We start from the raw sequence: 25,946 nt of genomic DNA, 5'->3' as shown, positions 1-25,946 counted from the left end.
ATCAGGACTAGGAGACTCGTGATGTCGAAAAACTGCTGCTTCAATTAATACCTTCATATGTCAAGGGACGACGCTACTCAAGGGGCGTGCCTTTTGTGTTGCATGGCTTTTACGTTGGGTTTCAAAGGCGAAACTGACGCTTCATCGATTTAGTGTTCCTCGCGGTGCTTAGAGGATTCTGTGATTTTAATTTCACCACTGACAAAAGACTTCATCAGTAGAAATTATCAAATCAATTCTACGAGAAGCGTTTCCACGGATGTGCAAGACGATCTCGTTATCAGTATTTATGAAAGGCATACTGGATCTCTAATCTGTACACATCCGTGGCTCAAAAACATTCAGGCAGGGAAAATACATGGGCAAGTTGTTCTCGTTATCACTGCTGATATGCAAATGAGCTTGGATGGCCCTTTGAATGTGCTGGTTGAAACGATTTCAAGCGTCCGGTGAGATAATAACGCCTCACTCGTGTTTGGCGTAGTAACGCCCGTTTGAAACCGAACCTGAAGGCAACAGTGTGTACCTGTTGCTCGCTCCGACACAGCTATACGACCTGCTTACAGCCAACCTAAGACAGGGAACCGAGGTCGCGGGCAACTCATGGCCGAGTTGTTACGCAACGGACGACGTCTTGGCTGCCGGATGTTCCTGAGGAAAGAAGTGTCGTTCTGGAAGTCAGAATGCGTAAAGAACTGGAAACAGAGGAACGCTCACCACCATCATTCTCACGGCAGCCCCATATCTTCCTTTTGTGCCGTTACAAGCTCAACCACTGTTTGAGGCCATCGATGTCGGAGATACAGAAGCAGCGTGTGCAAGCGTTATACCGCAGCAGACACTTTTGTCCACTGCCTATTCAGCGTTGCTTTACCTAGGTAGTCAAACGTCAACGGACGGAGCAATTTAACAAACCGAAGGTAGTATTACTATAATATAAACTGCACTTTGTGAATGACGTATTCAGTTCGATAAGAAACCTGTTACGAGAACCACAAAGAATGAAGTACGCTGCTCCGAGTTTTTTTCGCAAGTCGTAAAAGAGAGAGGCACTGTTGGAACGAGAGGAGAATACGAGAACTAGAAGCCTGTTTATGAACATCATCAATAAGGTAATTTCACCAATGGAGCACGAGGAAAGAAATGTTGCAACGTGTTTACTCCTGCAAGTAATGACTTTCTGAACAGCGGCCAATAAATTAACTTACTTGAGAGGACATGAAGTGCATACTTGTATTAGCGAGAGTGATATTGTTTAGAAAAAGAAGGCAATACAAATTTAAATCTTACGACGCGTTTCTGAAAGTGTTAGTATGGAAGGAACCTTGTACGGAAGTGAAACATGGTCGATAAACTAGACAGATTTGAAGAAGATACAAGCTTTTGAAATGTGGTGTCACAGAATAATTCTGAAGATTAGGTGGATAGACCGAAAAACTGCTCAAGAGACGCAGAATAAAATCGGGAAAAAATAAATTTGTGGTGGAACTTAACTATAAGAAGGAATCAGCTGCTGGTAATCGTCCTGATGCATCAAGAATTTGTTAATACGGGTACATCAGGACTGGATTACAGGAAGAAGGTTCAGATGTGTCTTAAGTTACAGTGGATATGAAGACGCTTGCACAGAATAAATTAGCAAGGACAGCTATATAAATCAATATACGGACTGAAGACCGCAAAAACCCCGGAAAGAGTTTGTCAGAGAACAGCAACACAAATGAAGCAAGGAAGGCTGTTTTCTAAAGGTAAAGAATGAAATCTCAAAATAAAACTGGTTTTCAACTTTAAAGGTACATCGATTACAATCAGGAAGTCAGTATGCGTAAAAGCAAAGAAAAAGAGAGAGAGAGAGAGTCAGACCCTCGAAGTGGGGACTATTATCAGGTAACTTTTTACTATCCAAGAAGACCAGAATTTGAAGAAATTAAAATCTTTGAAATAATAAAATCACTGACAGTATTTCGCTCACACACGTAATCACAATTCCGTGCACACATGTACGCTACACACACTCACTCAACAAAAACAGCAAGGAAAACATGCATTATAATCAAACAATTAAACCAAGACAAGAGATTCGAAACGTATTAAAAGATACCCCATCAAATTCTAAAGCAACAAAGACTTCATAAAATTTTTTACGATATACTCCAAATTTCTGGCTCTTTAGGAGAAGACAATGTTTATATTAACACGAAAACTATTATGCTTGCCACAACTGACACCATACAGACGTGCAGCGTGTAGGACTTCCCTCTGAAGCAGCGACGCAAGGAGCACAGTATCCCGTATGGAACTGCAACATAATCGATTCATTCTCTCTGTTCGGACGCAACGGCACAACAGCAGTTGACCATAACTGATAACAGTTCACGTCCTCAAAACACGCTTCTGTGGTGCTGTCTACTCTAGTGATAGCTGGTAGTAGACAATGCAAGACCAACTTGTCACACACAGTTTTTGATCACCAGAGCGTGCGTCGGCGTCCCACGTAAAATAGTAAGTCGTTCCGCATTGGTTGATCGAGTATCGGAGTATGACACCGACGGTACTGGTCAGCACTTCAGATCGCGTCTATCGAGCCATCTTGGTCCTATTCGAGAGAAAAAGACATGTCATTATCCAGCTTCCCACTCTGCATTGCCTGCCATATCCATAATTAATCATAACAAAAACTGCACTGAACTATCACCCACATGGTCACCCACACTTCTACCTTGCTGTAACAGTACGTTCCACAAGCTTTCACGGAAATAAAAATATCTATGGTTATACTCGAATTCATGACTAACACTCACACTACTACTTATGCTTCACTATTTCCAGCAATTGAGGTAGTGTTGTATTAGGAGCTGGCTTGGTATGTTGACTTGCCAAAAGGTAACAAGCAGGATCAAAGCACAAACAAGCTTATAACGAAGCAGCGACCGGTACTTGAAACAGCAGACAAACCGACAAATACGTAGGTACGAAAGCGGCTCCTCTCATTCCCTAAATACAGGAAAAATAGTAGACGCACGCAAAAGATGGTCTTGCTTGCAGCTCCTTATCATATTTTATGAACCTGTATGTGCTCTTTCTGCTTTGTTTCTTCAAATGGAAACTGTAAGAAACCTGACAGTTTCTTAAGACAAATTGTTACAGTATACCGAAACAGATACAAAAGCTTACTATATTACTGCCGTTTTGAGGTTATTTCTTACTTATTTCTTAGTACAGTATAGTGCACTAACCGAATACCTGTTACAGTAATCAAATATCGTATTTATTCTGCATATTTAGTGCAATACTAACCATAATATGTTACATATTTGTTTATTTACTGATTTTGACAATATGTGGGGCATAAAGTCTTATGCTTGGTTATCTTCATCGATATACGATTTTCTAGTACCTATTATGAATTTCTAGATCTACGGTTGGAGAGAGTGAGAGTGGGAGAGAGAGAGAAAGAGACAGAGAGAGAGAGAGAGAGAGAAATAAAAGTAAAAATGAGACTGAGGTTCAGTGGAAGACTTCTCAGGAAATGTAGTCCACCGTCAAACAAACACACGAACACCGTCCAAACAGGCCTTGAAGGCCCAAAGGCCCGACCTGCTGCCGTGTCATCGTCAGCCCTTAGGCGCCTCCAGATGCAGATACGGAGGGGCACGTGGTCAGCGCACCGCTCTCCCGGTCGCTCTCAGTTTTCGCGTCCAGTGCCCCTACTTCTCAATCAAGTAGCTCCTCAGTTGGCCTCACAAGGGCTGAGTGCACCTTGATTGCCAACAACACTCGGCAGACCCGGACGGTGACCCATCCAAGCCCGACAATGCTTATTTCGGTATCTGACGGAAACAGGTATTACCACTGTGGCAAGGCCGTTGGCAGCACATCAACAAAGGAAGTAGCTTACGACAGGGATTCCCAAACTTTTAGTTTGACGGAACACTTAGGGAATCCTGGTACTTTTATGCAACACCTTGTTCATTTTAAAGGTGAACAAGTTTTTTAAAGAATGAGAAAAACTTACTTTATTCAGTGAATACTTCAATCCTAAATCATAGCGAATAACACAAAAATCTTAATAAAATGTTTAAAAATAAGAAAAAATGTTGGAAAATAATTTTTCCCGGAGCGCTTATTCACTTCCCCAGATCACCTGGGTTCTGTGGAGCACAATTTGGGAAACCCTGGTCGAAATAACACTCCTTCTATCACTAGTTTAATATTGCTCGTCAGTCAGGAATCCATAGTAGACAGGTTGATAGAGGAAATAAAGAAGCTCCAAAGAACAGTAGCAGTTCACAGGTTCATTTAGTAAGCACGAAAGCGTCACGGAGATGATCAACCACTTGCAGTGGCAGATGTTGCAAGGAAGGCGTTCTGCATCATGGTGAGGTTTATTGTTAGATTTCCAAGGGTGCACGTTCGTAGAAGAGTTAACAAAGATATTGCTTGCTATTATGTACATACAGCGATGTACAGGGTGTATCATAGTTAATGGTGTAAACACATACAGTTGAAAGTACTCGATACTAGAAGGGAAAAAGTCTCAGCGAACATAGGGTCGAAAACGCATACCTTACGAGGTACGAGCAATTTTTCATCTACGATACTGTGAAACAAATCTCTTCTATTGTAAGTTCTTTGCTTTCCATATTTTGAGAAGTGGTAGTATGGGCCAAAATAAGATAAAATGTCCAGCAAACATTTGCTCTAAAACACATACTTTAAAAGTTATGAGCACTTGATCATTAGAAGAGTTGTGTTTCAAAGTAGCAAAGATGAACAAGTGCTCATAGCTCAAAGGAATACATTTTAGAGCGCATGTTTACTGGACTTTTTTTTCTTCTTCACGTCAATACTACCAGTTCCCAAAATATGGAAGGCAAAGAACTTGCAGTAGAAGAGACTTGTTTCAGAGTATCGAAGATGAAAAATTGCAGGGTGAAGCAAAATTCGCGCACTCGGGCATCGCAGCGCAGCTCCTCACGCGACAGCGATAAATAAACGTGTCTCACAAAACTTGGTCCGATGAGTACATCCGCAGAAAAAGGACGTTAAAGAGTGGCAATCTGGCAACAATGTAACCAAATGTATGGTAACTACATCTGTCAAGATTTGTCAGTCGTGCTCTACAGTTGGTACAGTGGATTAAGTTTAGGGTTAGCGTGCAGGAGATCGAGGGTTCGATCCTAGATAAGGGCGCATTTTTTTTATTTGCTAATTTCATTCTGTATCCTAAATTTACAACAAAAAAAATGGCTCTGAGCACTATGGGACTCAACTGCTGAGGTCATTAGTCCCCTAGAACTTAGAACTAGTTAAACCTAACTAACCTAAGGACATCACAAGCATCCATGCCCGAGGCAGGATTCGAACCTGCGACCGTAGCAGTCTTGCGGTTCCAGACTGCAGTGCCTTTAGCCGCACGGCTACTTCGGCCGGCCAAATTTACAACATTTTGCAACGCTGAACATCACAAATATGTGATTAGACAAATAAGAAATAGACAGTTGAAACAAATGACCTCTCTTAGGACAGGAAATCTACAAAAAATGACATCAATTTCGAGATGCTAAAGATGATAACACAGTACAATAACACAACATCTTGTTGTCGTTTATACTACATGTAATATGGGCACTCAGATGTCTGACATTATCAACGAGTGACAATAATAATGTCCACATTAATTATTGCAACACCTTCACAACAGAATACGTTGTCCTCAGAACAACAGATGCTCAAGGGGACCTCCCTGCACGTCCAAACATTGCGCAACCCGCCGGATTTTACAGCTCTGAACCCTTCGGAGCAAAGCTGCGTCCCCAGTAACAAGAACAGCATGAACACGAGCCACCAATTGTTCCTCATTCGTCGGCGGAGTAGAGTACACGTGCTCCTGCAGGTGTCCCCACAGGAAGAAATCCAGGGGATTTAGGTCAGGTGAACGTGGTGGCCATACAACAGGACCTCCATGTGAGAGCCATTTTCCTGGAAATGTTCTGTCCAAATACTGTCGCACATCAATTCCAGAGTGTGGAGGTGCACCATCACGTTGGAACCATATTCTCTGACGAACATGTAGTGGAACGTCTTCCAGAGCGTCAAGCAAACAGTTTGAGAGGTATGCATGATACCTTCGTGCAGGTAACCGGTCAGGAAACATATAAACGCTCAAACACCTGTCGCCCAATATTCCGATCCAGACATTGATACCGAAGCGAACTTGATATCCTTGATCGCAGGTGACTTGCGGGTTAACCTCACACCAATAGTGGGCACTGTGCATATTGACGACACCCTAACGAGTGACTGCTGCTTCATCCTTCCTGTTGTTGGAACCATTCACAGAATTGAATCCGCTGATGGCAATCTGCACGACGCAGGTGTTGAGTTGAAGAATAGTGATAGGGGTGCAGCCCATGCTCGTGCAGCTCGTTGACGACCATGTGTTGCGAGACACGCAGCTGCCTAGCTACGCTACATGGACTTCGCTGAGGTTCTTGGTGCATGACCTCCAGAATAGCTTCCTCAGCAGCTGGAGTACGGCGAGCCCGTGGATGACCTCTGTCACGCGAAGGTGGAATGTGAGAACGTGACTCCCGAAGGGGCAGCTCCAAACGACGAAACATTTTTATCTGGATAGCAGTAACGAGGATAACTAACAGCATATTCACGAGCAGCACCACCAGCCCGATATCAGATGCACCAAGGACCAGAATCATATCCACATATTCATCGTTTGTGTATGCAATACATCTGTCACCGCGGTTTAGAGGTTTACGCTGAGAAAATTCTATACGTTTATGCATATACATTGGTGTCTGTCACAGGCTCGTTACTCCGCTCGCAACTACACTCTTTACACCTTTGAAAAACATTGCCCACCATGATTCATCCCGACAGCGCTAATTGTGAAATATTCGGTTTCGAATTACACTGTTCCCCTAACGGTAACAGACGTGATGTTTTCACAATCCCATTGATAGAACAATAATAATAATGATGATAATAATAATGCATTTTGATACATACTAAAATGCATGCGGTTACCAGACTCAATATTGAAACACACACATATAGGAACCGAGTTTGGACATGATTCACAAAGCATATTCCTAGTCCTACTGGTGATGTAAGGCACTAACGAAATGCAATGGACCTGAACGAGGCAAGAATAATAGTTGGTACTAACCTATGGGACCATTGGAGGAGGGCACAAAGAAAACAGGTTTCGCATCTAGTAGATGAAGTGGTGGGAATAAATTCAGGCCCACGACGTAGAAAGGGCATTTTTCAAAGCTGACCTATCTTCCATTTCTACGATTGTAGTATGTTAGTGCAAATGTTTTCTAGAGGACCCGCTGCAATGACTGTTGTCGATTTAGAGGGCAGATACCGCACCACCTGGACAACATTTACCAAATAAAAACATATACCTCAACGCAGGATCGAACCATTAACCCCCTGCTTGCTAACCCCAAACTCTATCCACTGCACCAACAGTACAGCAGATTAACATGTGCTGAGAGACGTACTTAACATACATGAGGTCACAGTGTTGCCATATTGTCACTCTTTAATGCCCTTTTTCTGGGATGTACACGCCGGGTGAAATTTTGTGAGAGACATTTTTTTATCACTGGTATGTGAGGAGTCGCGCCGCGAAGTCCGAGTGCGCGAATTTCGCTTCACCATATATATATGTGTGTGTGTGTGTGTGTGTGTACGCACCGCGACAATGCCACGAAGATAAAATTAGGGAGACTCGAGCCCACTCAGAGGCCTTGCCGCGAACCATTCGCGACTGGGATAGGAAAGGCGACAGTGACAGTAGTACACAAAGTACCCTCCGCTATTCACCCCAAGTTGTCTTGATAAGTACAGCTATAGATGTAGGTTGTTAGGTTGTTGGAGATAATACACTCTTGGTTTCCTTGCACCTGTGAACTTGATCACAAAGTTATTTATCGTGACATCTGAAATTAGCACGGAACTCAAGACATAATACAACTTGATGTTTTCCACGTAGTAATTTTCTGATTGAAAATCATCACAAGGGAAAGAAAAAGTTCTATGACTGCCTGGGGATCGAATAAACAATCGGTTTTCTATTCTGAAAGTAATACATCAAGCTGGTATGAAGCCTGTGTCATTGGGATATTACCTTTAATATCAGTTAATATATATAATTGTCAATATATAATAATTGTTACCTCTGATTTGTTTCATACTCTGCCATCAATGTCCCTATCTCTTGTGAATATCCTAATCATTCATACAGTCAACACATTCGTGTGTACTTGATGCGGTGCTCATAGTACCTTTTTTCACTGCTTGTCCTACATTATTCAGCGTACCATAACTAGAAATTGGCTGTCCGTCCACTGCTGATGTATTGTGTTACACCACACAAGCCAACGTTTCGCTGTAACTCCATTAATGTCAATACTCGTCATAGGGCAAGGACTTTCGTGTCCACCCCCTCCATTGGCACAATTCCTTTTTATGTTATTTTGAAAGAATTACATACCTAAAGCCTTGCAAGCAGAGGATCAACTTCGCGAACAAGGCAGCTGACACGTATTTGGCAGGCAGGGGTTTCATATTCCCACTTCGCCATTCTGATTTAAGTTTTCTGTTATTTCCCTCACGACACACTTAAAAGAGTAATCGACTATTCATCTATTTCTGCTCGTCCAGCTCCTATAGCGCTCAGTCCCTAAGATATCGACGTCGATGTGACACTGAACACAAACACTCGATGTTTCCTTTCATAGGACAATGAATGAATTATTTTTGGAACGTATCCAGGAATATCTGTACACTGACTTCCAGAATGTTTTCCACAATGCCTTGCAGTACGTCTGTCTACGTGTAATATCAGCATCTTGTGAAATGCAACTGGCATGGTGTGCAGCTGTACGTTATTACCTCTTCGTCCGTACCACTCAGTTCCACTGTTCTAGAATAGCCAACTCTTATTTTAGACTCAGCAGTAAGAGATAGAGATATAGGCTTACGCTCGAAGAACACGAAGGTGCTTTTCTGACTGCATGCGGATTGGCGGACAGCAGTGTCACGGACTCCCTGTTAGAGAACCACTAACGCCAACGCCAAAGACCTAGATGCTCCCGGAAGACGTAGTAGCGCAACGTATTTATCCAACATTCGTCTTCTGTATGTAAGACGTCCTTTGTAATCACCTACTTCATTATGTTCCTCCTGATCACAATAACAGGATTGCCCGGAGGAAGGGGTAGGGGGGGGGGGAGGGGGGAAGGGGTCTTGCCGGTGGCTGAAGCCGTTTTATGTTGCTCTTCCAAACCGTGTTGGTGGTTACTGGTACATATATAAACATAATTGCTAGAAAATATTTTTCGAAAGTATTTGCGCAAAATGTATTTTACCTGAAACGTGAACAACAAACGGTATAGGCAAATCGAGAATAGAAGCTTTTAAACTGTAGTACTAACGAAGAATGATGGAAACTGGATCGGTAGATCAGATATCTAATGAGGAGGCACTGAATTCGACCGAGGATAAAATACACTCCTGGAAATTGAAATAAGAACACCGTGAATTCATTGTCCCAGAAAGGGGAAACTTTATTGACACATTCCTGGGGTCAGATACATCACATGATCACACTGACAGAACCACAGGCACATAGACACAGGCAACAGAGCTTGCACAATGTCGGCACTAGTACAGTGTATATCCACCTTTCGCAGCAATGCAGGCTGCTATTCTCCCATGGAGACGATCGTAGAGATGCTGGATGTAGTCCTGTGGAACGGCTTGCTATGCCATTTCCACCTGGCGCCTCAGTTGGACCAGCGTTCGTGCTGGACGTGCAGACCGCGTGAGACGACGCTTCATCCAGTCCCAAACATGCTCAATGGGGGACAGATCCGGAGATCTTGCTGGCCAGGGTAGTTGACTTACACCTTCTAGAGCACGTTGGGTGGCACGGGATACATGCGGACGTGCATTGTCCTGTTGGAACAGCAAGTTCCCTTGCCGGTCTAGGAATGGTAGAACGATGGGTTCGATGACGGTTTGGATGTACCGTGCACTATTCAGTGTCCCCTCGACGATCACCAGTGGTGTACGGCCAGTGTAGGAGATCGCTCCCCACACCATGATGCCGGGTGTTGGCCCTGTGTGCCTCGGTCGTATGCAGTCCTGATTGTGGCGCTCACCTGCACGGCGCCAAACACGCATACGACCATTATTGGCACCAAGGCAGAAGCGACTCTCATCGCTGAAGACGAGACGTCTCCATTCGTCCCTCCATTCACGCCTGTCGCGACACCACTGGAGGCGGGCTGCACGATGTTGGGGCGTGAGCGGAAGACGGCCTAACGGTGTGCGGGACCGTAGCCCAGCTTCATGGAGACGGTTGCGAATGGTCCTCGCCGATACCCCAGGAGCAACAGTGTCCCTAATTTGCTGGGAAGTGGCGGGGCGGTCCCCTACGGCACTGCGTAGGATCCTACGGTCTTGGCGTGCATCCGTGCGTCGCTGCGGTCCGGTCCCAGGTCGACAGGCACGTGCACCTTCCGCCGACCACTGGCGACAACATCGATGTACTGTGGAGACCTCACGCCCCACGTGTTGAGCAATTCGGCGGTACGTCCACCCGGCCTCCCGCATGCCCACTATACGCCCTCGCTCAAAGTCCGTCAACTGCACATACGGTTCACGTCCACGCTGTCGCGGCATGCTACCAGTGTTAAAGACTGCGATGGAGCTCCGTATGCCACGGCAAACTGGCTGACACTGACGGCGGCGGTGCACAAATGCTGCGCAGCTAGCGCCATTCGACGGCCAACACCGCGGTTCCTGGTGTGTCCGCTGTGCCGTGCGTGTGATCATTGCTTGTACAGCCCTCTCGCAGTGTCCGGAGCAAGTATGGTGGGTCTGACACACCGGTGTCAATGTGTTCTTTTTTCCATTTCCAGGAGTGTAGATTCATGGCACAAGATTAAATGAAGGGATAGACTGAGAGGTGTGGTTGCTAGGTGGCAAGGGATTTCAAGTTTGGCAGTGAAGGTAAGTCTGGGTGTACTACGGTAAAAGGCGATCAAGGCTTGAATACAGTAAATAGATTCAAAAGTGTGTGGGTTGCTGTAGTTATGAAGAGAGAAAGGGACTCTGCAGCGGGGCCGGCCGCGGTGGTCTAGCGGTTCTAGGCGCTCAGTCCGGAACCGCGCGACTGCTACGGTCGCAGGTTCGAATCCTGCCTCGGGCATGGATGTGTGTGATGTCCTTAGGTTAGTTAGGTTTAAGTAGTTCTAAGTTCTAGGGGACTGATGACCACAGATGTTAAGTCCCATAGTGCTCAGAGCCATTTGAACCATTTGACTCTGCAGCGGACTTCCGAATCAAAACCACCATCATAGCAAAACAACAACAATAACAACAACAACGAAACACCATGCTAATAGGGGACAAATATTTATATATAACTGTAAATTACTTCAAAGAGATGAGTGATGAGTTGCTATTAAAAATCATTTAAAGATGAGTATCCCTTAACGGTAATTACCTGCTCTTTCCTTTGTTGCGATTTAATGCTGTTAACATAAGTCTAAGCACCTACCAATGTGACACGCGTAAATAAAGAGATGTTCCTTGTCCTTTCTTTTACCTGTCAGAAGAAACGTTGATGAGGTAGGTGTCTTCGAGGTTGGATCTGTGATGTTTGATAAAGTCCTTTCGAAATTATACTCGTGAAAACTGGGACCATAAAACTACGAACTGCTCATGGCTCACCGTGCGTAGAAGAGACTGTTGAAAATGTTCGGTGAATGAGCTTCAAAAATGGCTCTGAGCGCTATGGGACTTAACATCTATGGTCATAAGTCCCCTAGAACTCAGAACTACTTAAACCTAACTAACCCAAGGACAGCACACAACACCCAGTCATCACGAGGCAGAGTAAATCGCGGATCCCGCCGGGAATCGAACCCGGGAACCCGGGCGTGGGAAGCGAGAACGCTACCGCACGACCATGAGCTGCGGACGGTGAATGAGGTTCCCGTGTGTTACTGGATATTGCTTTCGGGTCAGTGTAGTTAAGTCCGTTAGACATTTTCAGTAGTACTTGACGGGAAATGTAAACTAAGTAACGGTTGTGGACATCAGCAGCAATAAGATATGCCTGATAATACATCTTCAGTTTGCACCGGAAGTGTGGAATACAGGAGAGCACAACACAGTTTTCATTAAAGTGTGCACAGATTCGTGGGGGAACTCAGGACGTCCAATTTTGAAACCACACGGAATGTCCGATACATATAAAGTGGGTATGCATCCTTCGAGATTATTCTCATAAGCCAAATGCAAACCATTCTACCATGTGGTTCAATCAAAGCGGCACATTTTCAACTCACAGCTAAAGATGATAATCTTTTGTAATCAGGAAGGAAATAGATCTCTTGGCCGGATATGTACCTTAGTTTCTGGGGATATGAATTCAAGTAATAGGGACGCCAATAGCAAGAGTACGGTAATTGCTTATGCATCGTCTTCACAGTGTTAGATTTATGATACTGAAAATGTAGATCGTACTGAACGTGTTGTGTGTTGTCTCGTTCTTCCAGCACTAGCGCTGCACCTATCGCCAAGTAAAAGGCGCCATGACGTTAGTCACAGTGTGTCATTTGTAATTTTTTTTCTTTCTTTTCTACGTAATTCTGTAGTTCTCAACTCGTTCGACAATCAATCATTCATGTTAGGAAACACAGTCATACCTCAGTCACTCAAAATGATTCTTAAATTTTACTTGTCAGAACGAAATCAGGCGAAGATTCTTCTTCTCTGCAGGCTCGTGCTTTGCGACAGTCTGCTAATCTGTACAAATAAAATGCCTCGTAATTTTGGGAGCGTTGTATAATCAGCCGGGAAACCTCATATCAAGCGGATATTTGGCTTTGAAGAAGTTTAACCTTCCGAAGAAGTAATGGAGCTCTTGGATTATTAAATGCAGGTTCGTATCCAGTCTTTCGGAAGTTCCCTTCTGATTAACAACTACGCAATATATCGACAAATATCATTAATTCTCAAATTTCCAATACACACCTTTTATTTGAAGGAGCAATCTATATATATTTCCTTTTTAATCGTACAGTTTCGTCTCAGTTATCTTCTGTCATAAATCTCAATAATCAGATTACAGTTCTCCCAAACAAAACTCAGGCTAATTGGCACGAAGACAATCTCGGAAGCTCCCTCTCTCTCTTTTTTTTTTTTTAACAACTACCAGAGAGAGTACTACAAAGATTACTTATGCGCTCATGGCATAGCTATTGTATGAACTTCTTTTCGCATGGATTCTGCGAGTATGAAGATAGAAAATTAGTAAACGTCATTCAAGGGTAGAATTGTATCTGAATAATTCATCGAATATAAAGAGATATTACACATTCTACGTAGGCTTCTCTTCTAAACCTATTTCAAATTTCGCAACTGCCCATTGTTTTACCTAAAATTACCTGTAACTAACGTCGCTTGCAACAGATAAATATGCCTCGGTATACCTCTAACCCGTACACTGTGTTAAGTCTGGTGAGAATTCATGAAACCAGTAAACACCAGTCCCAGTAACAGTTTACGTCATTTCCTAGCGAATAGGCGCGCCTTTTCTTTTGAACCACGTAATAATATTGTTGTGGGTTGACATGAAACATAGTCGTGATTATTTATTTGTTATCTGTTGCATATTCCTGCAAGTACCTAATGAATGGAACTTCCTGGCAGATAAAAAAGCTGTGTGCCGGACCGAGGTTCGAACTCGGGACCTTTGCCTTTCGCGGGCAAATGCTCTCGTCTTCTACTAACGAATGCTCTCGTTTTCTTACCAGACAATTCTCCTCCACGGTGTATTGAAAGTAATGGTACTTAGGTCTCAAACTTCGATGATAAATTTTCCACTAAACGCTGCGTATCTCATATGCTTGCATTTTAGTGAGTCTTATTGCAGCAGCGTTCATAGTTTCTCCCTCTAAAATACCGACTTTTACTTCCTAGCGAAATAGTGATTTTTTTTGTAAACGTTGCTACAGACATCTTGATGCTCGGTTTGCTAAGTGCTACCACTGCATTGATCAGATCTACAATACTGTCAAGTCCATTGCGTCGTTGTGTATGTCGACGATTTGTTTCCCATCGCCTACCCGGTCCTACCTCTCGTTGCCACAAGGAACCTAAGTAGTCCACTCGAGATAAACATCTTCTGCACTTGCAGCTGCTGTACACTGCACGTGGCGGTCGTGATCGAGAGGTTACGTAGCACTCTTCGTGACTGAAGCAACAGTCGGCTGCGCGTCAAAGCAGCGATTCGTAAATATTGGTATCTCCCTGTTCTTACACACTTCTGTAAACCTGCACTGTTCCGTTTGTTTGGAGATTACATCACGAAATTCATAATTTGATCGGGTCCAAATAATCCTTCGTTGTCACACCTGTTCTTGTTACCCGCGCAGTATAGGCCTACTGAATAAGAACGTCGATTAAGCATAAACCGACAGTTTTTGACCGTTAACTACTCTAATGAAATGGTCTTACACTAACACTAGTGCTGTCGTGAAGTGCCGGGCGAAGTGGCCGTGCGGTTCCAGGCGCTGCAGTATGGAACCGCGAGAACGCTACGGTCGCAGGTTCGAATCCTGCCTCGGGCATGAATGTGTGTGATGTTCTTAGGTTAGTTAGGTTTAACTACTTCTAAGTTCTAGGGGACTAATGACCTCAGAAGTTGAGTCTCATAGTGCTGAGAGCAATTTGAACCATTTTTTGTTGTCGTGAAGTGCCCCAGTAAATAAAACGAAACTGTAATTTAAAGAAATTTTATTTTGGTTTATAATTGAATATTGTAAACGTTTTTACACATTGTAGATAAGATTACGAGCAATTTTGGCACAGTGAAAATCTATGCCCGGGACAAACATGTTTTGAGCATTTTTCATACTCTATTTGGATTTTCTGGTCTGCAATTTTCTCTGGCGTTCTGGCTCAGAAGATATTGAGGCAAGCGGAGTTCAACTAAGTTTAATAAGAACATCTCTCAGTTCACAAGTAAGGGGATTGGACATCTCGACGTTGTATGTGGGGTTTCACTAAATCCATTGCGAAACTTTGTAGCGGTTATCTTCTTTTTAAATAATCAGTTTCATCAATTCTTTCGATGCACTGAAATAAGATGGTAGCATTGACTCTTACTATGTTTGAAATGGCATAAAATACAGACACTAACTGTCTGTGTGTTCGCCGTGATATCGAAGGTTGGTCCACTGCATCCACTCCTGCTTTTTGTGACATTGTAGTAAATGATCACTTCAGGTTTATTTATTTATTTATTTATGCATTTATTTTACCTGGCAAGTTGTTCTTTCGAGTACTAAGTTATTGATGGTGGTGCACAAATCAATACAACTAAACAACTCTACTTTTCCAAGGAACATAAGTACAAATTGCCTTTTCTTCGTTATGCCGCAATAATGCAGATTCTGCAGGGCGCTTCCTGTCTGGTTCCAATTCTTCTAGAATCTGCGGTTTATTTACCTCCAGAGTACTTAAGACAGTCAAGTTTTTGGCTTTCATTTGATCAGAGAGAGCTAAAGCAGTACGAACCAGTTGTCTACTGTCACACTTCTGTTGCTTCCCTCAATTGGTGTTAATAATTTCAGAACATCCTGTGTTGGAATTGATAATGTGCTTGCATTTATACTTCTACCTGTGTAGACAAATGCATTACATAAATAGAATGTTCGCGCATTACGATGGTAATCAAAAAAGTAAGGTCTCCCATTTTTTATATGTACATAGACCTGTTTATTTCTACAGTGGTTTACATCAGTTTACAGCTTGAACATTTAGCTATTTTTCGAAATAATCACCGTTCCTGTAGATGCATTCTTGTAGACGCTATGGCAGTTTTTGTATGCCCATGTCATACCAGGTCGCCGCCTTGCTGTTCAGAAAGTTATCAATCTCCTTTTTCACCTCGTCGTCGGAGCTGAATCGCTTTCCGGCCAAATGTTCTTTTAACCTAGGGAACAGATGATACTCACTGGGCGCCAAGTCAGGACTATAGGGTGGATGGGTGATTATGTTCCACTGAAAGTGTTGTAGGAGAGCAGCGATTTGCCGAGCGATGTGTGGGCGAGCGTTGTCATGGAGAATGTGTACGCCTTTGCGCAACATTCCTCTTCTCCGGTTCTGAATTACCCGTTCGAGGTTTTTCAGAGTCTCACAGTACCTGTCAGCGTTAATTGTGATCCCAGCGATTCACCTCCGACGATGAGGTGAAAGAAGAGGTTCATAACTTTCTGAAAAGCATGGCGGCGAGCTGGTATGACATGGGCATACAAAAACTGCCACAGCGTCTATAAAAATGCATCGACAGGAAAGGTCATTATTTCGAAAAATAGCTAAATGTTCAAGCTGTAAATCATTGTAGAAATAAACAGGTCTATGTACTTATAAAAAAATAAGAGACTTTACTTTTGGGATTACACTCGTACAAAAGCACATAGTTTTGAAGCCGTATATGGCTGGGTTCTAAGGCATATACATGCGAAATTTGCACCTTTCCCGGAAAGATACTAGCATTTCGTCAATTATTACGTTTGATCTTCTATTATAAAACTTTTGAAAAAACTGTATAAAAAATTCCCATACATCTCGAATCGCTGCAAGTCAGCCTTCCTAGCACCCCTTTTAGTAGCACAGTCCAAACGCAAGCAAGGCAAAATGAATAAGAATGTATGAATAGTAATATTGGCTGAAACACATCGCGACCAGTCTCATCAGTAGCAAAAAGTCCAACATCATTTTCATGATTAGATTTCATTATTCCAGACAAATATAGCAGATTTAGAAACGCTCTCAATTCTATTACATCTAACAGTTTTGTAAATGCTGGTTGAGGCGCTCTGTATTTGTTTGACATGTTATGTATTTTGATGTTTGTATTGGTAAGTATTATTTGCAATAAATCTTCAGTAATGAGCAATAACGAAGCAGATAATATGTACCTTGAATCAAGCATTTTTACTTCGCATCTAGCGCCTGGAAGGTGACCAACTGTATTGTGACCGAGGATACGAGTTGTAGGAGGAGCTTCTTGTGACCACATGTAGCACAGCTTTTTCCAAAAACGCACTTGTCAGCAGAAGTCATATAACACCCCTCTTCATCTGATTCTTCACACCTACTTTCTGACGTCATTTCAGATGTAGAATCATGATCACTTGACAGAAATTCTTCCACGTCTACTGTGCTCCCCTAAACAGACTGCAAAAACGCAGGATCATTCACTATTCTCTCTAACCCGTCAGCTGTTAACGCTTGTATGATGTCATCCTGAAAAATAATGCATACATACATAAATATTAAGATTCTCATTGATATTTTACTCACTTCGAAGTACGCCGAGACTTCAATCGCACAAAACACTAATAGAAAGAATGAAAAATAACTTACGTCAAAATTTGGCGGGGTATGTGAGACCTGTTTATCTCGGAAACTATGACAGGAAACACTCCACGTTAAACGGCATAACTTCACTGAGAAATACCAGGAACACAAAAGCCATCTGTTGTTTCGTTCACACGCCTGGAGTTCTCCAGGACCACACTAGAACGCTTATGGGTTAATAATACCCGCAGCACGGCGAGTTGCTAATACAGTTCAGCAACGCAACACAAATTATGCCGCTACTGGAGGTCACATTAACGGTTCACGGCGGCACTCGCCCAGCTGGTTCTCTGCATAACGGATCCAACCAATTCGTTTCTGGGTCTTACTTGTATAAGCTCCCGTCTCTTCTACAGCCGTACGGTGTGATAGCCATCCATTTGTTGCGGAAGTCGGAGTTGGTGTACCTGAATGGGCGTTCGCTATTTCATGATAATAAGTCGTAGTATAGCCCACACCGGGGTGAGATTCTTTCGACTAGAATCCTCGTAGGCAGCTTAATGGACCGTCAACTGGGCACGAGGAACTCTGTGTATCCTGTAGTTGACCACTTCAGTAGAGCAAACCTACTGTTTGACACTGAATATCGCTCCCAGAGGTTAGCCATCAACTAACAGTAGCAATAATATGTATAGCGTGGACCCAGATGCAGCAATGGCGAATTGTAAATACCAATAGGATTGTTGACTGACTACATATATGGTGCTCGAGCTCTGCATTGTGAAATAATAAAAATATCGCTTCTCTTAAGTACCCGAGCGGATAGCCGCTCACGTTAGTACGCCGCTTCCGGGACTCGGGCGCGCCTGCCGGTCCGGATCGAAGACCCCTGTTGATTAACGACGAGGTCCAGTGTGTCGACCAATCTGGTTGTGGTTTGTAGGCGGTTTCCCACATCCGACGAAGTGAATGCTGGGCTGGTACTCACATCCCGCCTCAGTTCTACGATTTGCGAACATTTAGAAACAATTTGCATTCTTTCAGATGGATAACAGTACATGCAGACAGAATGGCATCTGGCTGTCCACTAACATTACATTAATAGTGCCGCATCTGATAATAACCATGCCACCCCCGTGTAGGCACGGGATAAAGGTAAATGAAAGTAAAGTAGACCGTTTCTCTTACGTATCTTTGTGAGATTTCTTGCCATTCTTGTAGACTTAACCGCTATCTTAAATTAAGGACGGGGATGTATTCGCCATAAGATGTCTTTGCTTATGCTTTCCTCCCATGCTTTGCCATTTGGCCTGTAAATCATCACAGACAGAGCTCCGTGCCAGTACCGAATGAAGGTATCGGCGGAGACCCAGGTGACATCACCATCTCAAGCTACGAAGTAACGGCTGACATCTTTAGAGGCACAACAGTCTAGATTCAGTATATTGCCAACTGATCATAAAAGTGACTACTGTGTGAGAAAAGATTCGAAACTCTCATGCACAGCAGCGAAAATATAAGTAGCGTTAGAAGAAATTCTGCTCACGCTCGTAGAGCTATCACGAAGATATCTCTTCTTTGCCTGAAATAGCCGGCCGGAGTGGCCGTGCGGTTCTAGGCGCTACAGTCTGGAACCGAGCGACCGCTATGGTCGCAGGTTCGAATCCTGCCTCGGGCATGGATGTGTGTGATGTCCTTAGGTTAGTTAGGTTTAATTAGTTCTAAGTTCTAGGCGACTGATGACCTCAGAAGTTAAGTCGCATAGTGTTCAGAGCCATTCGAACCATTTTTTGCCTGAAACGATAAATGCGGTTTTTATGCAATATGTCGCGAGTTGTTTCTGACGTTTATAAGATACTTTCAAATATATATATACTGTTAGACAAAAGTGGAGCTGTGTAGTGACACAGAGCATACATGAACTGGGGCTATATGCTATTTCTCCAATGAAGGTTTGGCTGTAGAGTATTACGCAATGTATGACCTGTGAATTGTCAGACGTGGAATACAAACTCTGACCTTCAGAGACTTTCAATTAGAAAGCAAACGTAGGGAAAGTGCGAAAAAGAATGCCACTATAATCTCAGCTGAAAAGTTGCACCTAAAATTGCACGAAAGCTTATCACGAAATGGTTGACATGACTTAAAGAAGACTAATATCGACTAATGTCTTTTTTTGTCTTTTTTTTAGTTTACATTTTATTTCGAGGTCTATATAAATGGGGATTCAGCTGACCTTACCGATCCATTTTACGCAACCTGCACTTCTTCTGTATCAGGAACGGTATCCAGACAGGCAACAGCCACGTAATCGGTATAATTTCTTCCTCAAAGCCTTGAGTGACTGTTGCAAATGGAATAAACTGTACAAAATACGAGTGACGATTGACAATGAGTTACACAGTATTTTTGGAGTTAGATATACCATACTGCTGGTATATTTATCCAAGTGTCTACAAGCTTTCTTTGTGTAATTAGAGGTGTTGTCATACAGTTGGATGTGTCTGTAAGTTTGTTCTGTTTATAGTACTTGATCTTTCGTAAACAGTTCATTATAAACAACGAAATAAACGGAAACTATCAAAATTGGAAGCATGGAAGTAACAACTTTCCAGTATGTAACGCATTGAAAATGTATGTATATGTAAGGTGATTCAGTTGCACCTACCGATGTCGTTGTATGCTACCCCCACATGATAGAAGAATGTTGTTGGCCAGTTCCGTTAGGAGACGAGAAGCACAATGCCAAAATGTCTGACAATGATTGGCAAACTTAGACGTACTGTACAAATTTTGTTTATGAAATTATTTCAGCACATAAACGTGGCGAATTGTTTATTAATTTTTTCATTGGGCTGTGTACTGGAAAGTTCTTACTTCAACATTTTCCATTTTTGTATCTCGTTGGTTCCGATAGTGAAACACACATTACAAGGCAACGTTGCTGATCTGTTCACGAAAGAAATGGAAAAAATTTACAGAGACATCCAAAAACTATATGACTACACGACTAATTACTCAATGAAAGATTCGAGGCACTTGGATAAGCGTGGCAGAAGTTGGGAATATCTTGGTCCAAAACTACTGTGTAGCTCATGGCTACTCTTCATTGGTATTCTTCGCAGTATGATTCCGTTTGCTAACAGTCGCCCAGAGCTGGGGACTCAGATCGATTATGTGGTTTTCGCCCGCCTGGTCACCGTTCCTGATTCAGACGTAGTGTTGGCCACATAAAAATGGTTCAAATGGCTCTGAGCACTATGGGACTTAACATCGGAGGTCATCAGTCCCCTAGAACTTAAAACTACTTAAGCCTAACCAACGTAAGGACATCATACACATCCAGGCCCGAGGCAGGATTCGACCCTGCGACCGTAGCAGTCGCGCGGTTCCGGACTGAAGCGCCTAGAACCGCTCGGCGACCGCGGCCGGCACTGGCAGCATAAAACTGATCTGTAGCGGCAGGTGAATCAATCATTATAGGTAAGGATTGTGATTACCCTAGAATTTGGCCTAAATATTTATAGTTGTACTTGTTCCAAATATTATATACCCATTTTAGAGGTAAAATAATCTGCCGTGACGGTTAGAGAATATCGAAACATGTTAGAGTGACAGTAAATCTGAAAACCCTTTGCGTTGCTGAAGGCAATGACGTGAGACAGGGCGTGCGCTCTATCACCCCGTTTACATGGGTCTCCCTAAACCGGATTTCGTAAATCGATTTCCCAATACCGCTTCTGGGTTGTCGTGTAAACACTTCAAAATCGATTCTGGAAATCCGCTTTTGGTTGTTGCTTTTTCAGTTCCACAACTGATTTTCGCTCCGATGTAAACGCAGGCTTCGTGTTGTTTTCCAAAATTTTCAGCTAATATGGACGGAATGGCTTTTTGCATAATGTAGGAGAAATAGGAATATTAGACTGACGCAGTTTACACCTCGTCTAATTGAAGAGGAATAGCGACTGTGCTGACTAAATCATGGACTCCAACAGCTGTTTTCCAGGCGCCATGTTTAACTGGGCTAGCAAATCAGCTTTAAACTTTAACATGTAAACACGACAGCGAAAAACGGCTTCTGTCTTTCTGAAGACGTGTCGCATGTAAGCGTAGTGTATGACAGACGCCCTGTGAACGCCAGCAGTGAGCGCGCGTATAATGAGGACGAGCGCAGCGCGCACAGTACTTACGGTTGCGGAGGTCTGCGAGCTCGCCGCACGGCCGCTCAGGCTGGAGTGTCGACTTGTCGGCGCAGAGCTGGCGACCTGCTGGCGCTTATGTAAGGAGGACAAGCCGGCTATTGGTTGTCTGCGGACACCTGCTGCCTCTGGGCCTCCGCAGACCTCACCGACTCTGGAAGAGGCGCACCCACCATCACTAGCGCCGCTATGTAAATCTAGGGAAACGACGAATTCTTGAATATGAAGAGGGCGGCTCTCAGGAAACTAATTGTTGACGGCATAATCACTGAGTCGAAGACTTGTAAACGACGTCCTTTAACGCTACTGGCGATTTCCTCGTTGCAAGAATTTTAGCCTTCAAACGTGGTCATGTACCGTATAACCGGAAATGGTTATGTAACGGAACAGTATGGGCATGGCTCTTACGTTTTACAAAAACATCCGAAAGATTTACTGCCATCATCATATGGACATAAAATGTGAGTGACGTGTAGAGATAATGACGGTATATTGTGTTGATAGTATGAAACGTCCCCTTAGAGAAATTATACAAGACTGTGCTTAAAGTGACACACAATATTTTTTAGCGCAACGCAATTTGACTTTCAATAATACCTACAAAAGAATGGCCCAGTCTAATATAACCTATACGTTTCCCAAATCACTTACCTCACAAAAATCTTGGTTACTCGAACTACTGCAATACAGCGAGCGCCACTACTGCCAGCTAAATAAAAGATTCAAACTACGGAAGGCACTAACTACTGATAGGGATAGTTAGCAAATGAAAGATATCAATAGAGAACAAACAATGTATTTACCTTAATAGTCATAATATATGTAGCAGTTCATGACAAATTACAGAACTCCGCCATCTCTCTCCCCACATCCACCACTGCTGGCGGCTCACCTCCAACTGCGCAACGCTACGTGCTGTTCACAGCCAGCTGCCTAACACTACAATGGCGAGTATTACAACAATGCAAAGCAGCCACAGACTGCACACAGCACAGCCAGTGATTTTCATACAGAGGTGGCGTTACCAATAAAAAAACCTAAACAGCCTACTTACAATAGGTGACACTTAAAACATCTCGTACTGTGCTTCTGACAACTCTGACGTCTTTAGAGGTGAATATTTGCGTCGACAGTCATGAAAGAATACAACCAGGTAACAAGGATGCTTATTTCCCAAGCTTCTCACTAAATCATATGGTATGGCTACTAGAAGCTGTATGAAGCTGTCGACATACTCCTACATGTGATGCTGACAGGGTAACGATCATGAGCCGCTGATTGGAAAGATGTTTCTCGTTCCCTTACCGAGCCAGAGACCAAGTTCTTCATATGAAGTTACTGTACAGTCCGCGCAATATCCAGGGGAGATACCAGAGCATATGTAACACTTGTAGTTCAAGACGAACCATTCTAGGTCTACTTGCAGCCATGCTCAACACACTACGAGAGCGCGATTATAGTCTGCTGTGATGGCATCTGCAGAATGAAATGTTCTTTCCACTGATGTGGTCAGATCTTGCACGTATGTAAGTGATTGTAACGAATGTGTACGGCATGGTGCTAATTATGCAATGTGTTCGCTTTTTACACAAACTCCCTTTTCATGACTGGTTCAAAAATGGTTCAAATGACTCTGAGCACTATGGGACTCAACTGCTGTGGTCATAAGTCCCCTAGAACTTAGAACTACTTAAACCTAACTAACCTAAGGACATCACACACATCCATGCCCGAGGCAGGATTCGAACCTGCGACCGTAGCGGTCATGCGGTTCCAGACTGTAGCGCCTTTAACCGCTCGGTCACTCCGGCCGGCTTTCATGACTGGTGTCAGAGTACATTTAGTTGCAGGTACAACTCACATTTTCCTTCGCTGTTTGTTGCAATAAAGATGCCCGCCATGCTGTCAAAGTTATTGGCCGCACGCTGATGTCATAAGTTTTTCAAGGACGCTTCTCTCAGTAGCGTAATGTCCGTTTATATATCGCATCTACAACGCAATCACTCTTCCTCGTATCTAAAAAATGTTCTTGGTGCAGCATGACCACTGCAAAACCTTTGGAACATGGTGGGAATGCAATTGAGTCGTTAAACGAACTACCTTAACAGGTACTAAACGCTATGGAGCTTGTCGCGGACAGTCGGTTGTCAGCTGTATGCTTGTCTTCACGATAGGATACAGCCCGCGTAGCTCCTAGAGTAGGAGTGACTTTATATGAACCTTGGGGTACCGCTCTAACTTGCTGCTCGTATAATACAACCACTAGCCATCACTCCAGCCTTTAAAAAATTTATATTCTCCTCTAATCTTCTTTTCGGCACTGTCTTCGAAACTTGAAACAGCAATCGTTGATGAAGTTCACACCATTCGCAGCACTCTAAATGCTTGATCACACAGAATAAATTCCTACTCTCGTTTCAAGCCTGTTATTTGTCTGAACGTGACCCTGACCATGGAATAATCACGTAAATCGCCATATTATCGTAGAAAACATCGATTTCGATCCAGAAAGCTCTTGTTGCCCATATCCTGATCGTTATTCCCCACACAGCCGTTGCAGCGTGACGCTTCAAAATTACTCTTCATGCGTGAATTTTTGTACTCTGTGTGGCTGGTTCTCACTGTGACAGATTGCTGATCGTTCCCACAACCTCAGTCAAATAACCGATAGCATAAAGAGCCTCAGCTGTGTAAGTAGGTTGCTTAGGATTTTATGTTGGTAACGCCACGTAGCGCTCTGTATGAAAATCACTGACTGCTGTGTGCAGTTTGTGGCTGGTTGGCATTGTTGGAATATTCGCTATTGTAGTGTTGGGCAGCTGGATGTGAACAGCGTGTGGCGTTTTGCAGTTGGAGGTGAGCCGCCAGCAGTGGTGGATGTGGAGAGAGAGATGCCAGAGTTTTGAGCGCACGATATGGACGTGTGTCCATCGGAAAAAGGAAATTTGTTAAATTGGATGTCACAAAAGATGACTTTTGAACACTATTAAGGTAAACAAATTGATTGTTCTCTATCAAAATCATTCATTTTCTAACTATGCCTAGCAGTAGTTAGTGCCTTCAGTAGTTAGAATATTTTATTTAGCTGGCAGTATTGGCGCTCGCTGTATTGCGGTAGTTCGAGTAACGAAGATTTTTGTGAGATAAGTGATTCATGAAAGGTATAGGTTATTTTTAGTCAGGGCCATTCTTTTGTAGGGATTATTGAAAGTCAGATTGCGTTACGCTAAAAATACTGTGTGTCAGTTTAGTGACTATCAGAATAAGTAAAGAAAGAAATGTCTGAGTACGTTCAGCTGTCTTTGTATCAAATAACGTAGAAGTTTACCAGCACAGTAATTCATAATTTTTCTAAGGGGTCGTTTCAGCTGCTACTACTACAGCCTTTGATCCTCGGGGAAGATATGGCACTAATTTTGAATACTTTGAAAGCTGGCTTGTTTTCATTCTTCCTGAGGCATGGTGAGTATTCATCAATAAGACGTACAGCTAATACTATAGTTCATCCGGCAGACTTTCAGTATGGTCAGTTCAATGTTTCGAACAGAAAGTCAGACAAATTCATCGTCCTCGAAACGTGTAGCTAATAATATAGTTCATCCGACAGACTTTCAGTATGATCAAGTCAAGGGTTCGAGCAGCAGATCAAACAAATTCATCCTCTTCGAAACGTGTAGCTAGTTATATAGTTCATCGAACAGACTTTCAGTATGTTCAGGTCAAGGTTCCGAAAAGCAGGTCAAACAAATTCATCCTCCTCGAACGACATGCAATAGTTCTTGCCTTATGGACGGGGGAAATGCGGTGCAGATAAAGATCATACTCAGTTCAAAAATTGTGCCATGGTGTGGAAGTATCCTGTTGTCTACTTTGTTTTCATACCTAGCGTTCACAGATTTTTCACGAATATCCCCATTTATTACGCCGTCGCTCAAGACTAGTCATCTGAGCCTATATCAGAAGGAAAATACATTCGTTTATTTTATTCTGTTATCTAGCTAGAAGACCAGACCAAATATTGCACATGGATCGGCGTGAATGTACGAGGGTTATCCAAAAAATAAGTTCCGGTCGGTCGCGAAATGGAAAGCACAATGAATATAAGAAATGTTTTATTTGCAACAGTTAGCTACACCTTCCAGATACTTCTCTGTATAGTCACCGTTCCGACTTACGCATTTGTCGCAGCGCTATACCAGCTTTCCAATACCCTCGTCATAGAAGGCGACCGCCTGTGCTTTCCGACACTTTTCTACGCTAGTCTGCAGATCATTGCTACACCAAACTGTTGTTTTCACAGTCAGTGGTTTACGTAAGCAGAGATGAAAACCT

At 43.2% G+C, this 25,946-nt stretch overlaps 1 protein-coding gene across 1 annotated transcript in view; it reads right to left on the bottom strand.

Annotated features, from left to right (window-relative positions):
- LOC124776239 (glucose dehydrogenase [FAD, quinone]-like) overlaps positions 1-21,700 on the bottom strand; it is a 211,017-nt gene extending 189,317 nt beyond the window's left edge. The window contains exon 1 of the mRNA XM_047251102.1: positions 21,606-21,700. The gene's annotated coding sequence lies outside the window, so the exon portion shown is untranslated. The remainder of the gene's footprint in view (positions 1-21,605) is intronic.
- Between the last annotated feature and the right edge of the window lie 4,246 nt (positions 21,701-25,946).

The sequence above is a fragment of the Schistocerca piceifrons genome, chromosome 2 (assembly GCF_021461385.2).
Source record: "Schistocerca piceifrons isolate TAMUIC-IGC-003096 chromosome 2, iqSchPice1.1, whole genome shotgun sequence".
Classification (NCBI taxonomy): domain Eukaryota; kingdom Metazoa; phylum Arthropoda; class Insecta; order Orthoptera; family Acrididae; genus Schistocerca; species Schistocerca piceifrons.
Note: the sequence above shows the minus strand (reverse complement) of the source record. Positions and strands in the feature narration are given on the sequence as shown.